This window comes from Ambystoma mexicanum, chromosome 8 (genome assembly GCF_040938575.1).
Source record: "Ambystoma mexicanum isolate Mex_15411 chromosome 8, UKY_AmexF1_1, whole genome shotgun sequence".
In the NCBI taxonomy this organism is placed as follows: Eukaryota; Metazoa; Chordata; class Amphibia; order Caudata; family Ambystomatidae; genus Ambystoma; species Ambystoma mexicanum.
The window spans coordinates 972,211,490-972,229,340 of record NC_090929.1 but is presented as its reverse complement, the minus strand read 5'-3'; the positions used below and the strand labels follow the sequence as shown (position 1 = coordinate 972,229,340).

Here is a 17,851-nt window from a genome sequence, read left to right as displayed (position 1 = left end):
TTAGCATGATTTAATTTTATTTTCTGATGCCCTCAAGCTGACACGTGTTTCGGCTGGTTCCAGCCTTTTTCAAAACAGGGCATAGTCCATGATTTTTTTCAAGAATGCGTGTGATACATTTTATGTCATGGGTTAGATTCCCTTGTTTCCGTTTTTCCGTAGTTATATAAAAATAAGGTCTATTTGTTCAATACCCTAGGCATGGTTAAAGTCGCTTCTTCAATTCAGGTAAGTAGAAATATTAAAAACATATGTACAGTAGGACCTCTGCTGTAGCAATGCTCAATGCAATGGTAAATCTTTTTAGAATGATCAATTCATCAACCAACAATTACTAAATAGTAATACTGGTCACTTGTAGAAAAGCTGGAAGCAATTCAAGGTAAGTAAAATAAAAACACTTGGCAATAAGAAACAAAAACTAAGAAAGAAAAAACTCGCTCTTGGTCAAGCACTCAAAAGCAGGGACATCAATTAGCGTAATCTTCCCTCTGGAGGTCCGGAAGGAGACCACCAAAGTTTCAGGAGGATTCGATCTTTGGAAGACTGTGCACTACACCAGGGTCACAGGTCCCAGTGTGTTGGTAGTTTGCAGCTGGTGAGGGTCGCAGCTCGCCCAGGGCTAGCCCAAAATGCATGTGCTCTTCAGACTTATTGGTCCCACTAATCTAAGGGAGGAAGTTGTTTGGTCTGGACCTTCCCTCTCCCTTGCGAAAGAAGTCTCGAGTAGCAGCAGTCGCTTAGATGGCTTGAAGGGCACTTGGAGGTTGCTGTAGACATCATTCTTCTTTGGAATGGATCTTACATTGGTTGACTCTGGCTTCAGCATCAAGCAGATCCCAGCCATTCACTGTACATGCTTCCATTCAAACTTGGGTGGGGGCTGCCCCCAAGGGACAGCCAGGCACCCAGTCTAAACTGGATCCAAGCAGACTCACTGGAGGACCAGGACCTTTGGTGTCCTCCCAGTTTCCTGTCCTCCCAGACACATTTGGCACCTTCGGGTGGGTTTCAGAAAGGGACCACGGTGAACACTAAAGAACAAGCTCTGCCTCCCCAACCCTGGTTTGCAGAAGAAGACTCAAGAAAGGACAAATCATTGTGAGTTGGCAAACAAAGAAGACCAGGACCATTTTGGTAAGATGGTTCAGTGGATTAAACACTTGTTGCTGTGATCTGTGTTGGATCTGCAGGTCGCAGGTCCAAATCCCGGCAAGCCCAACTCAGCTTTTCATCCTTCTGAGGTCGATAACGGAGTACTAATTCCGATTGGTCATATTCACATACATTATTAATACTCATTGTAAAGCGCTTTAGATTAAAGCGCCATCTAAAAAAACAAAAACAAAGTGTACCTTACCGCAGGTGTGAATACAGCATGCAAGGTAAGTTTCACAAAATTGTTAGAAAATCATCCACTGTCAAAAACCACTCAGATTTGTTACTGTAACTAGAAAGTTAAATGAGAAAAGCATTACAAAGTATCCCCTCAGCACTCCACATAAGGTTGGGTGTACTGATCTCACAAAGAAAAGTGAGGTATGATAAAAAAACTATCCCCCTAGCCTTGTGAACATGGGTTCTCCCAAGGAAAATAAAGGCAAATAAAAAATAAACGCTGAAGGGGCTCTCGGCAACACTGCACAGAAAGTGATGTGTGCTGCAATAATAAATTGCAGATTTCATAAACTTGTAGAAAAGCATGACTGACTCCAAGTATACGCAACCAAAAAGGGTCAAAAGGTTCCCAAAAAGATAGAGTAAACACATGAGTGAGTTTGTGAGAAACCTGAAGGTGTCTCACCCACTAGTCCACTGGGATCTGTCATTTAGGTGGATCCAGTTCCTGGGGTTGAAACAGTGCGCGAGGATCACCTCGATGAGGGGTTTTAGGGGAGTGGGACACCGGTTTGTGAGACGCAGTATCCCCCTCCCTGTTACACCTTTTCTCCTGGTAGCATAGTTAGGAACTTGACAACCCCCGTCCCCTCCCCTTCCTGACACAAACACTTTCTCACAAACCGCTCATAGTGAACGAAAACAGACTAACATCCGAGCCATATACCTGACGTGTCCCGATACAATGGTCCGGCAACTTCAGGCAATTACTGATCATTACGCACATCTGACTTCCATCACACTTCCCAGTATGTAACGAGCGACATGAATATAATAGAAAACCACAGGAGTGACTGAACTTTTGCAAGCCAAGAAAGATACTGTAGACAGTGGTCTGGCGCCACGTGGGTGCTCATTGGAAGGTCTCTGTTAGATATCCAACGGGTTGGCAACTGTGAAAAGGGAAATTGAAGATTAAAGTGGTCCTGCAACGGGTCAAGCTAAACCCTGTGCACATTCGAAAGTCTTTGATAGTTTAATGCAAATTGAAACTGGCCCAATCCCGGCTGAGGGAGACTAATTGTGTAAGAGGAAGGATCTGAGCCCAGCTCAGGGGGATCCAGGGTGAACTGTGAGACACCTGAGCGAGAATTTTGTCTGAACCTTGTAACCAGGGGGATCTGACCTCAGCTGAGGGAGATCCAGAGTGAATTGCACGAAAATGAACTTTGTTTTGGTACATCAAGCCCTCTGAATCAAGAGACTTTGAGGTAAAGAGACTTGGGTACAGTAGACCCTGATGTTCGTAACGGAACTGTATTATTGTGCTGAAGAAGCCAGAGTGTGTGCTTTGCTCGAGTGAACCGCCGTGTCCCGTGCTGAAAATGTGGGGAAGAGAGGCCAACGGCCTGAACATCCTGACATATGATTTTGTGAACACTTTCTTTTTCATGAACACTACCCCACACTATTTGTATTTAGCGGTAAGGTTTGGCAATAGGTTATTTAGTATAGGCCTTTTTACTTTGAGGAGACTCCACTAGGACTGCATTGTTATTTGATGGTCGTAACTTGCTCCCCATCTGTAGATTTAGGGTTAGACAGGAGTTTTCAATAAACACCCTTGAACTGTGGTCACTTGTCTGTCTTACTGTTGATACCATGCCTTCCATACCATACATGTGGTGTCAAGAGTGGGATGTGATCCAATTGATATAAATTGAGAATCCATGCTGATAATTGTCATACCACCAGAAGGGGAAAATAGAATCGTTGAACCCCTAACTCTAATTGTATATCCTCTCTTAAAGATGTTTTGATCCCTCAACTACATATCCAAACTGGTCAACAAGACCTATTTTTTAAAACTCAAGTACTATTAGATACCCTCCCCCTCTCTCATTAAAATATCCAAAAGTAGGATCGAATAATATTGAAAATCTGAGCAGCCTTTATTTTCATTAGACCTAGTGCCCTAATACCCCACTCCCAAACTTTTTTTTTTTGGTACCCAATTACCATCAATTGCATGGCCATCAGGATTAGAGACCAACCTACCTAAATCATTCCCTTCTGTGCAATCAGACTCAGAAAGATCAGATGACTTCAAAACTTTATCCGAAGGAGGTTGATGCCTGTTTTTTTTTCTGATTCAGAAAAAAACACTGAAGGAACCCTTACCGCACCAGAAGAAATGGGCGACCTAGCAGCTGTCATAGGCCAGTTGGCAGCCCATCAAATGCAGGCCGAAGCTAGGATTCAAGAAAACTTGATGACATTGGTCGAGTTGCAAGCCAGACCCTCCTACCACAGGAGATACTTCAACCATACCTATAAGGCGAAGATCTAGGTAACTTCTTATTGATTTTCAAACTATTAGCCGAACAGTTAGGTTAGAAAGAAACACCTAAAAAGGTGTTATTTGGGGCCCCTGTTGAAGGGTGAACTACAGACCGCCTACCAACTACTCCATTTTGCCCAGGGAGCCACCTTTGTATCCATAAAAGAAGGGCTATTGAAGAGAGTGGGTCAAACTTGTAATTTCTGTTGGCGAAAATTAAGGGCCATTACATTAAATCCTGTACGAACCCCTTTAGAATGGATGAATGTGTTAAGAATACTGTATCCCTTTGGATCAATAACCAATTCCTGGAAGAATTGATAGTTATTCTGTTCGAACAGTTCACCAATTCCGTACCTCACTTTCTGCAAAAGGCCTTTCCCCATCTCCCGCCTCCCAACCTGCCCCGTCCCCTGATTGGCCAGCTCCACTTGTGTTGCAAAAGCACTCCCAGGACCGAGGTCCGGCATGGATTTTCATCTGCGGCCGCCTTGAGTAGCCATCTGCCCCTGGTGAGTGTTTCTCTGTAGCCTTCCTGGCCTGTGCATTTGTTTTGAACTCTGGTTCACACAGCCCCCTGGCTGCATCCACCGAGCTGCTTCCTTGTTTGCTTTCCCCATCTCCCGCCTCCCAGCCTGCCCCTGTCCCCTGATTGGCCACCTCCGTTTTGTGTTGTAAAAGTACTCCCAGGACCGAGGTCCGGCAAGCATTTCCATCTGCGGCCGCCTTGAGTAGCCATCTTACCCTGGTGAGTGTTTCCCTGAAGCCATCTTGGCCTGTGCATTTGTTTTGAACTTGGGTGGACACAGCCCCCTGACTGCATCCACCGAGCCGCATCCTAGTTTGCTTTCCCCTTCTCCCGCCTCCCAGCCCACCCCCGTCCTCTGATTGGGACCGGCAGCTCCTTAAACCACCCATCCAGTGCAGTCCCCTGCCCGGCAGCCCCCTGCTGCTAAGGGCCCTGAGGCAAAGGGCAGCTCCCAAAGAAACAGCTCCAGACCGTGTCTGCAGGTGTCAGCAGGAGAAGCAGGAAGCAAGCAGCCGTCCACCAGCAGTGACACAGTGCGGACAGGGTGCACAGCAACCAATGCGCCCCACTAAAATGGCTGTCCTCTCTAATCTGATCTTCCCCCACCACCCATTAGTTTGTAGCCTGCATGTTACGATCTCTATTTAGCAACTGTTACCCCAAATAAATCTGTTGAGTTGTCAACTGTGTTGCCACTCAGCCCGATTGTGTAATATAGCCACACCTCACATCTAGCCTGATTGTGGAAGTTAGCCATACCTTACATTTAGCCTGATTAAGTAAGTTAGCCATATCCCACATTTACACAGTGCTAGCCAGCATTCCCGCATTTAGACAGATTGTGGCAGTCAGCCATATCTCCCATTTAGACCAATGGTCTTGGCAACACAGAATCTCAAAGTATTATCCCATTGAATGCTTCAGCCCCCTCATTGGGTCTTTCTTCTTTCCTGGGGCCCAGTTCTAAGGTTTCTGCAGCATTGCTGTGGCCCCCTACCCAGGTGTCTTGATTCAAAGTGTTATTGCATGGCGTTATTGGTTGCTGCATCCACTGTTGCACCCCTATCCAAATCAAAGAGTTATTGCATTGACTGTTGTGCCCTCTTTAGGTTTTATTTCCCCTCTATCCAGGTGCGCCAGGTCTAAGGTTGCTGCATTTACTGCTGTGGCCATCTACCCAGGTGTCCCAGATCAAAGTTATTGCTTTGCCCTACTTTACCATGTTTAAATAGCTATACCTCCCACTAAGCCTGATTGCTTTGTAAGCCATCAGTTAAAGTATTACTGCATCTACTATGAAAATCAGTGTCATGATCACATCCAGGGTTCCTAGTCTAGATGCAGGAGTTCATGCCAGGCGGGATTCTTTGTATGGATCAATAGGCTTTAGGTGGGTGTCAGCTTGGCACACATGGCATTCTCACAATTCATAGGGATTAATAGCATCCCAATACCCCTAAAATGGCCGCCCTGTGGGTCATGGATAAGTTTGAGCAGAGAACTAGACATTGGACATTGTGGGCTATTTAAGCCCCACCTCTGCTGTAACGCACGCTTTGCGTTAGATCCGCTGACAGCGGTGTAACTCTACCAGTGCTTCTGCTCACAGAACACACGGAACCAAATAAAAGGAATATTAATAACTTGAAAAGCTCACAGAATACCTACTGACCACAGACAAGAATTACCTGACTGAAGTTTCCGCTGCCGCAGTCTTCCAGTAGAAGAATTTTCTTCCAGCACAGTTCCTCTTCAGTCATCAGCCTTTGTTCGCAGCTGCAGCAACATTCCGAGGTTTATCTCAGCTTCCGAAGACCTGCAATACAAAGGTACCTTAGTTAAAAAACAAACATTACAGAATTCAGAGTGAAGATAATTTCCTATGCGCATACGTACCTGAAGCTCCCATTGAGTTTTTTCCTCACAGTTGAAAACCGCGCTTCACAGTGGGACGATGTCGTTTTCAGACCAGACGAACTTACGCTGTGCAGCGTTTATTCTTCCTGATTCTACGTGCATACTAACCACAGTAAAAACAGCTTGTCAGGAGACCGAATACCCCACCATGTTTTGCGCGCCTCATCTATAACAAGTCCACCAACTTACCTTAAGTAAAGGTTTTCATATTCATTCCTTGCAACCCCAAACTCATCAGTTAAAGATTTTTCCTCTGAGAACCTACAAAAGAAAAGAAGAATTAGTCAGTAAGAGAGATCTCTCCAACTTAGAATATGTTGATTCCTCAGAGACATCTGTTATTTCTCCTTGGTTCTGTCAAGAGACTCATTTACATTTTAAGACACTTGCCTTCAGAGGCTTCCAGAGTTCAACAGCATCTTAGTCTTCAGAACCTCAACATCTATGCGCCCCTGTGGAATAGCAGGATGGAGAGCTCCCTAAACACAAAACACAGGTGAGGAGAGTGTGGACTTAGAAATAAAAGAGAAGTTATTTCTGGGTGAAAGACTGAATAGATTCCTAGTAGTATTCAGTCGTCACCAATTACAGCACCGCCCTTCTTGGTCTTTCCTCTTTCATGACAGGGAAAACCCCTTAAGGCATCAGTTTTAGCAGATCAACAGGCTCTGGGATCATTACGCTCCTTTGGAGTCCAGATAAGCGTTACAGAATGCAGAGCAATACTCTGCCTGAACGTAATGGAAACCACAGATCAAAGCACAGGACAACGTGCTGCCGCCACATCGGCCCTACGACTGTCGAATTAATTTTCTCCAGCATGGGGTCTGGCATGGATTCACATGCTCATGAATATTCCCCGTCGTCAGGCTGGGAATCCTCGGTAAAGAAAAATCAGTATCACTTTCGTTTCTGATCTCTCTTTCGTAGTAGTAACCAATCACTGATCTCTGCGTCATACTGACCACAGCCAATGACTGCCATCTCCCTAAGCCCCGCCTCTGGCAGCCATCTTCAGATTTTTACCGCACGTTCAAGTGTTGGGATCCTTGTGCTATTGCTCTCGAGCGTTCGTGCTTTTTTCGCGCTTTTTCATAGGAAAATGTTCTCTTTTTCGGTCAAAAGAGCCTCAAGCTCCACCGTTTCTTTATCCGATCAACGGGCACCCATGTCGGATTCTTCTACGCCCCTCAAGGGTGAAGATTTCGTCGAGCCACGCTTTTGGAGGACTCCAGAAGTTTCTCAGGCCCATCTCAAGCATGGCCCAGGAGAAAGGAAGCTCGACGCCCGGAAAGCTGTTCAGGGTCTGCCCTGGATGCCAGCTTCAGAATGTCTTTAAGGAGGACGAACCCTCCCTTTGCCTTTACTGCCTGCATGAAGACAAGACGCACGTGGAGAAGGACTGTGCGTTTTTGCGGCAATATGTCGGAGTGGACCATGAGGGACCGCCATCAGCGTCTTGCCAACTGGCTGGAAGGGAAGAGCCCGTCAGACGAGAAGAAGAAGAAGAAGAAGTCCGAGCGGTCTTCTAAGACCTTTGAGGGCGCCCCGGCGATGGGGGTCCAACAGAAGGCCAGGCACCGCGAGTCCGCTGGCACCGGGAGCGCCGAACGGTCGGGCTCTACGGGCGCCAGGCAGGGCGCATCCTCACCAGCGCCATCAACCACGAGCCAATGCTCTGGCTCGGGTAAGAGGAAGGCCGAGCACCCGGCGAAGCTCCTGGAGAGACCCCGGTCGTGCTCGAAGGCCCCATCGGAGGGGGAGCGAGGTGGTGACCCTCCCCCCAAGGAGAAGGCGGTGAGCGCACCTAAGGTGGTGAAAGCCTTGATCCATCCGGCCAAGGCCTCTATCGAGACAGTCGCGGCGGCCCTGGCTCAGCCTGTGGAGGCTACACCAGTGGTGGCGACCTCGGGGCCCAGAATCTCCCTGCCACCGCGGAGGGAGTCCTCTTTCATGCCCATCAACAGGACCCCCGTGAAACCTCTGACGGAGAAGAAAAAGGGGGGGCAGGAGGTCGTCGTGGATTCGGCCTCAACCTCTGAGGAGGAGCTGATCGAAGTCTTAGGCCACGGCGCTGGCGTGGAAGAAGACCATCCTGTCGGGAGGGACCCCGACGTGGGAGATGACGAGAACGTCGAGGGTGCCGATGGGGCTCCTGATCGCCCATCGGAACCCCCTCAACCAGTTCCGCAAGACAACTCGGCGGCCATTTTGTTGGCTATACAGTCCTTATGCACGGACGAGACTGCTGTTACCACCAAGGGAGGAACCGCTCCCGACGGGGGACCCGGAGCCAGGCCCTTCTGGGAACCCTCCTCTTAAGAGAAGAAGGATTCATCCTCCACCTCCTTTTCAACCATCGTGCCCTGCTCAGCCCTCCTCCCCGTCCACGACACTTGGGGATGATACGTGGACTGACACGGCCGCGACGGGTACAGACGACGAGGTTTACGACGAGGATCTCCTGTCGTCACTTCCCACCCGGCTTCCCCGCCCGACGAGATTGGATCGTTTCACGCCATGATCGCCAGGGCATCCGAGCTTTTCCAGCTCTGCCCGGAAGAGAAGAATGAAGGTTTCCTTTATCAACGGCGCAAGACCAAGAGGAAGACGGTCCTCGCTGCACCTCTACTGGACGATATCTGGGATGAGGGTCTCTCCCTCCTCAAGAACCCATCCACAACGCCAGCTAGAAGGGATCGGTACGAAAAGAAGTACCGGGTCCCGGACGCGGCCCCCTTGTGCCTTCGGGCACAGCCGACCCCGGACTCGGTCGTCTCTGCGGTGGCCAGGAAGAAAGCGGGGGGGCGCGGCCTCTACGTCAACATCCCCGCCGGACGGCGAGGGAAAGAAATTGGACACGATGGGACGCAGAGTCATCTCATCGGCAGCGACGACGATTAAGGCTGCCAACGCCTTGGCTATCGTAGCCCGCTACGACAGGGAGTTGTGGTACAAACTCTCCCCCCCTGCTGGACTTCCTACCAGACGACAAGAAGGCGGAGGCCCTAGAGATCTTGCAGGAAGGAGAAGTGGCGTCGGACCACGCCATTACGATAGCGACGGACATCGCTGACACTGGATTTCGCCAGTTGGGCAACAACGTGTGCCTTAGGCGGCGTGGATGGCTCAAGGCTACTGACTTCCGTCAGGACGTGCAGACCAGAGTCTTGGACATGCCGTTCGGGAGCAACCTGTTTGGGAAAACAGTGGACGATTCCCTACAAGCCATCAAGGCGGGCACGGAGACGGCCCGGGCTCTTGGTGTTCTCCAGCAACGATGGCCGCCCTTTCAGAGCGGCGGAGGCAAACATGGTGCCTCCAAAGGTTCCAGCGGCGGATTTTCCACCTATCGTCAAGCGGCCCGTTCGTCGTCACAGGAAGCCTACAGGGGACGAGGCAAGTCGGGCGGACCCCGCCGTCGTCGCCAAGGAGGACAAGGCGGCAGAGCCTCGTCGAAGCAGGACTGAACCGGCCGTGGGGTCGGGCCCCCACCGAAGCACCCTGGTGGGAGGCCGGCTGGCGAGCTTCGTCAGCGTGTGGGAGTCCATCTCCACCGACCGTTGGGTGCTGGACGCCCTGGCTCAGGGTCACGCGCTCGAGTTTCTAAAGAGGTGCCCACGCGTCCCCCCTGTGGCCAGGAAGGAACATCACGTCCCTCAATTTCTCTTGGAGGTAAAGGCGATGCTCAGGAAGGGAGCCATCGAGCTCGTCCCAAAGAGGCTTCGGGGCTCCGGAGTTTACTCAAGATACTTCCTCGTGAAGAAGACGGGAGCATGGCGTCCCATCCTGGACCTACGACGACTGAACAAATTCATCAAGGCACAGAAGTTCCGGATGGTCACCCTCCACCACGTCCTGGGTCAACTGGAGGAGGGCGATTTCCTGTCATCGTTGGATTTGGAGGATGCCTACTTCCATATACCCATCCTAAAGGGGCGCCGAAAGTTTCTCAGATTCGTGGTCCAAGGGCGTCACTACCAGTTCAGAGCCCTTCCCTTCGGATTGAGGTCGGCACCCAGGGTGTTCACCAAGTGCCTCGCACCGGTGGCGGCGCGGCTGCGCCTAGAGGAGATCCACGTCTACCCCTACCTGAACGACTGGCTCATCCGAGCAAAGACAAAGGAGCTCGCCGTGGAGCACACGGCAAGGACCGTCCAACTACTCACGGACCTGGGATTCTCCATAAACTACGCCAAGTCCCACCTGGTGCCCGCGCAAGACGCACTGTTTCTGGGAGTGAAGCTCGACACAGTGTCGCTTCTGGCCTCTCCGTCGGAGGAAAGGACGAGGGCCATCTTGGGCAAGGTGGAGCGAATGCTGGTTGCGGACGCGGCCAGGGTGAGGTCCATCAAGTCCCTCCTCGGAATGATGTCTTCTTGCATTTATCTCATCCGCCTGTGCAGGCTCCGGATGCGCCCGTTGCAGGAGTTCCTGGACGCGTGCTGGATCCAGACGACGGGCAGCTTCGAGGAGAGGATCACACTCGACGAGAGTTCCCGACGAGCGATCCGGTGGTGGGGCACCCGCGCGCATCTGACGGCGGGCATGGACTTCCAGACCCCGGGCCACCAGAAGACAGTGACCACGGATGCCTCCCTGGAGGGGTGGGGAGCGCACACAGAAAACCTGCACGCGAGGGGTCTTTGGCGGCCGGTGGAGAGGTCCCTCCATATCAACGTCCTGGAACTCCGTGCAGTATTTTGGGCCCTCCGGTCCTTTCTTCCGTCCCTCAAGGGCAAGGTGGTGAGGATCTTCACCGACAACACCACCACCATGTTCTACATCAGGAAGCAGGGCGGTACCAGATCCCCAGCCCTGTCCAAGGAGGCACAGGATCTGTGGCATTGGGCCGTCGCCCAAGGGATGTTTCTGGTGCAGTTTCATCTGGCAGGAATAAAAAACACCATCGCCGACTCGCTCAGCAGAGAGCTGCGCTCGTGCCACGAGTGGGAACTACTACAGGATCTAGTGGACCGCCTCTTCCGACGGTGGGGCACACCCCAGATCGACCGGTTCGCGACGGCGACGAGCTCCAAGTGCCGGAGGTTCGCCAGCAGGTTTCCCCCAGCCGAGGAGCATGGGCGATGCTTTCTCGTTCCCCTGAGAGGGCCTGTTCCTATATGCGTTTCCTCCATTGCCGCTGCCTGTCTGGCTCATCAACCAGCTCAAGAGGTCACGGTGCAGGATGATCCTCGTTGCACCTGCGTGGCCGAGGCAGATATGGTTCCCGGACCTTCTGGACTTGTCAGCGTCCTTATCAATCAAACTGCCAGTGGACGCGGAGCTTCTCTCCAGGGAAGGAGGCGCCATCCTCCATCACGACCCGAAGTCGCTGAACTTGCAGGCCTGGCTCCTGCAGCGTTAGAGTTTGGAGGTTACGACATACCGGCTGAATGCAGAGAGGTTCTTGCAAAGGCCAGGGCGTCCTCCGCTCTTAAATGCTACGGACACAAATGGAAGAGGTTCTCTGTCTGGTGCCACGCACAGAAGATTAACCCTCTACAGATTACGGCTCCCCAAGTACTGCCGTACCTGCTGACGCTGGCCAAGGCTGGACTGGCGCACGCTTCCATCAAGGTTCATCTTGCTGCGATCTCCCGATACACCAGAACCATGGGACGGTCGACTTTGTGGTCTCATCGTCTGGTGAAAGAATTCATGAAGGGACTGTTCAGATCGTTCCCGCCGGTGAAGGCCCCGGCCCCGGTGTGGGAGCTCAACGTGGTGCTGACCAAGCTCATGGGACCTCCGTTCGAGCCTCTGCACTCGGCTCCGTTGAAGTTCTTGTCGTGGAAAACAGCGTTTCTTGTGGCCATCACCTCCGCACGACGGGTGGGAGAGATCCAGGCCCTTTCCTGCAAGCCCCCGTACTTGACTTTTCACGACACAAGGGTAGTGCTCAGGACGCACCCCTCCTTCATGCCCAAGGTGCCGTCGGACTTCCACCTCAACGAACCCTTGGTGTTGCCTGTTTTCTTCCCGTCGCCTTCGTCGCCGGCTGAAAGGACTTTGCACTTGCTGGATGTGGCTAGAGCGCTGAAGTTCTACGTGGACCGCACAAAGTGTTTTCGGAAGACGTCACAACTTTTTGTGAACTTTGGACCTGTCAATCAGGGGAAGGCTCTCTCGAAGGCTTCCATTTCCAGATGGCTCTCCGGCTGTATCATGTACTGCCATCGGTTGGCAAACCGACCGCTGCCTGGCAGTCCGAGAGCCCATTCCACCAGAGCGATCGCAGCTACCACGGCGTTCCTATCTGGTGTGCCCTTGCTGGACATCTTCAGGGCTGCTACGTGGAGGTCGATGCACACCTTCACGAAATTCTACTGCGTCGATCGGGATTCCAGGGAGGAGTCCAGGGTCGGCCAAGCAGTGCTGCGCAACCTGTTTGCCTAAGGTGAGCCTGGTGAGGAGGTAAGATGTAATGTTGAGTTTTGATGTAATGCTTAATGTTGAGCCTTTGCCACCTCCCGTGGTTGTGCATATGTGCACTGCTATGTATTCTTTTATTCATGAGCATGTGAATCCATGCCAGACCCCATGCTGGAGAAGGAACAAGTTACTTACCTGTAACTGTTGTTCTCCATCATGGGTCTGGCATGGATTCACATGCGAACCCTCCCGCCTACCCCTCTGCGGCTCTTCACTTGGTCATACTGCCTCTTCACGTGCTATCAAATCTGAAGATGGCTGCCAGAGGCGGGGCTTAGGGAGATGGCAGTCATTGGCTGTGGTCAGTATGACGCAGAGATCAGTGATTGGTTACTACTACGAAAGACAGATCAGAAACGAAACTGATACTGATTTTTCTTTACCGAGGATTCCCAGCCTGACGACGGGGAATATTCATGAGCATGTGAATCCATGCCAGACCCCCATGCTGGAGAACAACAGTTACAGGTAAGTAACTTGTTCCTTATTCCAGGGTCTCAAACCCCATGTAGTAGGATCTATGCCTTAACAGAGCAAGAGAATATACATTTGAAGACATATCTGGATAAGTACATTGCAAATGGGTGCATTCGGCCATCAGTCTCATGTAGCCTCTCCTCTGTTCTTTGTGCCTTAGAATGAGGCAGACCTTCGCACTTGCATAGATTATCGTGTGTTAAATCCGATCACAGCAAAGAACAGATACCCACTTCCACTCATTCCAGTGTTCATGGACCAAGTCAAAGATGCAAAGTAATTTACAAAGCTAGATCTTCGGGGAGCTTATCATCTGGTGAGAATTTAAGATGGTGATGAATGGAAAACCGCCTTTTGTTCGAACTATGGATTATACGAGTATCAAGTGATGCCTTTTGGCTTATGCAATGCCCCAGCTGCTTTTCAGAATTTTATGAACGATGTTTTACGCAAATTATTAGATGTGTGTGCCATGGTGTACATTGATGACATCTTAATTTATTCAGCCTCTGTCCAGGAACACATAGCCCATGTTAGAGCAGTACTTATGAAGTACGGCAACATCAGTTGTACGTCAATTTTTGAAAAATGCTAATTTTACGTAACTTCAGTGGTTTCGTTTTGTCACCATTGGGAATTCAGATAGACAATAGAAAAGTAGAACAGTTTTAACTTGGCCACCCCCCACATCGGTGAAAGGAGTCCAAAGTTTCCTGGGATTCGCCAAGTTTTATCGGCACTTTGTTTCAGGCTTTTCTCAGTTAGTTCATCCAATAACTTCACTACTACGAAAGCATAAGATATTCGCTTGGACTGAGGAAGCAGAAGAGGCTTTCCAGACTTTAAAGAATACATTTACAACCGCTCTGGTGTTAAGACATCCACAGTCAGAACTACCATTTGTGGTAGAGACCGACGATTCCAGTGCTACTATTGGAGCAGTATTGCAAATCGGACAATTGCACCCAGTGGCTTTTTGTTCTAAAAAATCCTCGGCAGCAGAGTTAAATTACACTATCACAGATAAAGAATTACTCGCAATAAAAAAATGCCTTTTAAAAAATGGAGACATCATTTATTAGGGGCCCATCACACCATCACAGTTCTTAGAAGCCTGCAATATTTACGCAATGCAAAAGCTCAGTCCTCACGACAACTCCGTTTGGCATTGTTTTTCGCAGAATACGATTTGGTCGTAATCTACCGCCCTGGAGTATGTAATGGCAAAGCGGATGCCTTATCACGTATCTGGGAGAGTGAGGATGTTCAAGTTATTCAGGATTCCTTGAGTATTGTTCCGGAAGAGAAGATGCTTGGAGTAACTGGGTTTTCTAAAGAAGATCTGAAGTCAAAGATTCGGCTTAGTATGACCACTTCTGAGTTAGAGGCCTGGGAGTCAAAAGGATCTAAGTGTTCCAAGAGAGCCTATCATACTTCCAGGGTCGTCTTTATTTACCCACAAGGGAATTACAAACACAGGTCATAGATTATCATGGAGCTATGCTAGAAGGTCATTCTGGAATTGCTAAAACGATAGTTTAGATCAAAAGATCTTTTTGGTGGCCTACTTGGCGCAAAGATATCATAGATTTTATCCAAACCTGCGGCATATGCGCCCAAAATAAAAGTTCAAAGCAGAAACCAGCAGGACTCCTTCAACCTTTACCTATTCCACCTGCACCATGGCATACCATATCAATGGATTTCATCAGAGTTACCCCCTTGTTCGGGTTATAATACGATTTTGGTGGTGATGGATTTATTCTCCAAAATGGCCCATTTTATTGCCTTGAAATGACTTCCATCTGCATCAGTCTTGGCTAAAGTTTTTCTGGAACACATTGTACGTCTTCATGGATTTCCGTCAGCAGTGATCTCTCTGATAGAGGGAGCCAATTTGTATCCCAATTCTGGAAAAGGTGTTGTGAGATGGCTAAATTAGAAGTGTGTTTGTGTACCAGTCACCATCCACAAACTGATGGTCAAAATGCGAGAACAAAATCAAACCTTAGAACAATACCTCTGTCTTCTCCACCAAACAGATCACCCTTGGGTGGATGTGCTCTGGGTAGCAGAGTACGCTTACAACAATTCTGAGCACTCTTCTACAGGGCATACTCCTTTTTACATTCTTAATGGTTGCCATCCACGAACCTCAGCCTTTTGATCCACCAGAACCTTTAGAGGTGCCAGTGGTGCAGAGTCTTCATGAGAACATTTCCCAAGTGCAGAAAGCAGTGTTGGAGCATGTAACTGTTGCAAAAGAGTCAAAAGAAATTCGCTGACAAACTTCGAAGAGATCCTCCAGACTATCAAGTGGGAGACAAGGTGTGGCTATCTTTCAAACGCATTACTCTTAAGGGGCCGCGTACATTTCAACCCAGATCTCTGGGCCCGTTTTCAGTGGAAGCAGTCATCAATCCTGTAGCGTTAAGATTAACACTACCACCTCACATGCTAATTCATCCCGTATTTCACATTTCCTTAATAAAATAAATGAACCCAAGAACCAGGCTTCAAAAATCTCCCAAACCCATGATTGTAGATGGGGAACCAGAGTTCTAAGTGAAAGAAATTTTAGATTCCAAGATTGTCAGAACAAAATTGTTTTACTTAGTGGACTGGAAGGGTTTTGGTCCGAAGGACAGAACTTGGGAACCCAGTACTAATATTCATGCTCCCCAATTACTTAAAAGATTTAATCAGAAGCATCTAACCACGCCACGGCCGGAGGGCCCATCCTTAGGAGAGGCCTTAAGGGGGAAAACTGTCATGATCACATCCAGGGTTCCTAGTCTAGATTCAGGAGTTCAGGCCAGGCGGGATTCTTTGTGTAGATCCATAGGCTTTAGGTTAGTGTTAGCTTGGCACACATGGCATTCTCATAATTCACAGCATTAAGTAACCATAGACTTCCATAGGGATTCATAGCATCCCAATACCCCTAAAATGGCCGCCCTGTGGGTCATGGATAAGTTTGAGCAGAGAACTAGACATTGGACATTGTGGGCTATTTAAGCCCCGCCTCTGCAGTAGCGCGCATTTCGCGTTCAGTCCGATGACGGCGGTGTAAAGCTACCGGCGCTTCTGCTCACAGAACCTGCAGAAGCAAAGAAAAGTAATATTAACTTGAAAAGCTCACAGAATATCTACCGACCACAGACAAGAATTATCTGACCAAAGTTCCCGCTGCCGCAGTCTTTTAGTAGAAGAATTTTCTTTCGTCCCAGTTCCTCTTCAGTCACATCAGACTTTGTTCGCAGCCGCAGCAACATTCCGAGGTTTATCTCAGCTTCCGAAGACCTGCAATACAAAGGTACCTTCATTAAAAAACAAACATTACAGAATTAAGCGTGAAGATAATTTCCTACGCATATACCTACCTAACGCTCCCATTGAGTTTTTTTCCTCACAGTTGAAAACCGTGCTTCACAGTGGGAGGATGTCGTTTTCAGACCAGACGAACTTGCGCTGTGCAGCGTTTATTCTTCCCGATTACGCGCTCACACTTACCACAGTGAAAACACTTGTCAGGATACCGAAGACCCCACCATGTTTTGCGCGCCTCATCTATAGCAAGTGTGCCAACTTACCTCAGGAAAAGGTTTTCATATTCATTCCTTGCAACCCCGAACTCATCAGTTAAAGCTCAGAGAACCTACAAAAGGAAAGAAGAATTAATTAGTCAGTAAGAGAGCTCTCTCCAACTTAGAAAACGTTTATTCCTCAGAGACATCTGTTATTTCTCCTTGGTTCTGTTAAGAGACTCATTTACATTTTAAGACACTTGCCTTCAGAGGTTTCCAAAGTTCAACAGCATCTTAGTCTTCAGAACCTCAGCATCTACGCGGCCCTGTGTGATAGCAGGATGGAGAGCTCCCTAAACATAAAATACAGGTGAGGAGAGTGTGGACTTGGAAATAAAAGGGAAGTTCTTTCTGGGTGAAAGACTGAATAGAGTCCTAGTAGTATTCACAGTCCTTATCAATTACAGGACCTCCCTTCTTGTTTTTTCTCTTTCATGACAGGGAAAAACCCTTAAGGCATCAGTTTTCGCAGATCAACAGGCTCTGGGATCATTCAGCTCATCTGGAGACCAGGTAAGCGTTACAATTGGCTTGCGTCACATCCAGACAGATTTGTGAATACTAGCGTGCGTCATGCTAGCTTGTGTCACACCTAGACAGAATTGTGAAGATTAGCCACAGGTCACACTTAGACTATGAAATTAACCATGTGTATCACTATATAGAATTGTGTAGATTAGCCACATAGAAGAATTAGAGATGGGCCAATGTACTAACCATCCCACCCCACTCCTGTTCCCTCCTACACACCACCACAAACCATACACTCCCACTGGGCTAGCCAACCTACACACTTAACACACACCCAACACAAGTAACACAACCTTACAACAACAAACCTGGGCCCTGGACCTTACCCATACGGATACAATAAGCCAGTGCACGCAACCAACCATCTGCAAGCCAATACACACAGATGCCAGTTTCTCCTGGTTCTGGACCTTGTCATGATGCCTACTCCCGTTAAGCCAGTTCAGGGCCAGCGTCCCCGAAAGCAGACCTCATGTCCCCAGGGAGGGACCCAGCAACCCCTTATAGGGGCTCTTTGGACATTGTCCTGGCGCCTTTGGCGCCAGGCTCATAGAAGGCATCAGTCCTGGCACCATAGGCGCCAGGCTCATTATGGGAGTGCTTGGATGGACTTACCTGATGCAGACCATGCTGCCGGATCCAGACCTCCTTGAGGTCTGAAAGGGACTATTTTACCTATGGGACTATTTTACCACT

The 17,851-nt window shown here is 49.2% G+C and overlaps 1 protein-coding gene across 2 annotated transcripts in view; it reads left to right on the top strand.

Moving 5' to 3' along the window:
• The window catches only part of ZBTB40 (zinc finger and BTB domain containing 40), a 948,694-nt gene that overhangs the window by 503,098 nt on the left and 427,745 nt on the right, over nt 1-17,851 (top strand). The gene's annotated exons all lie outside the window — the stretch shown is intronic.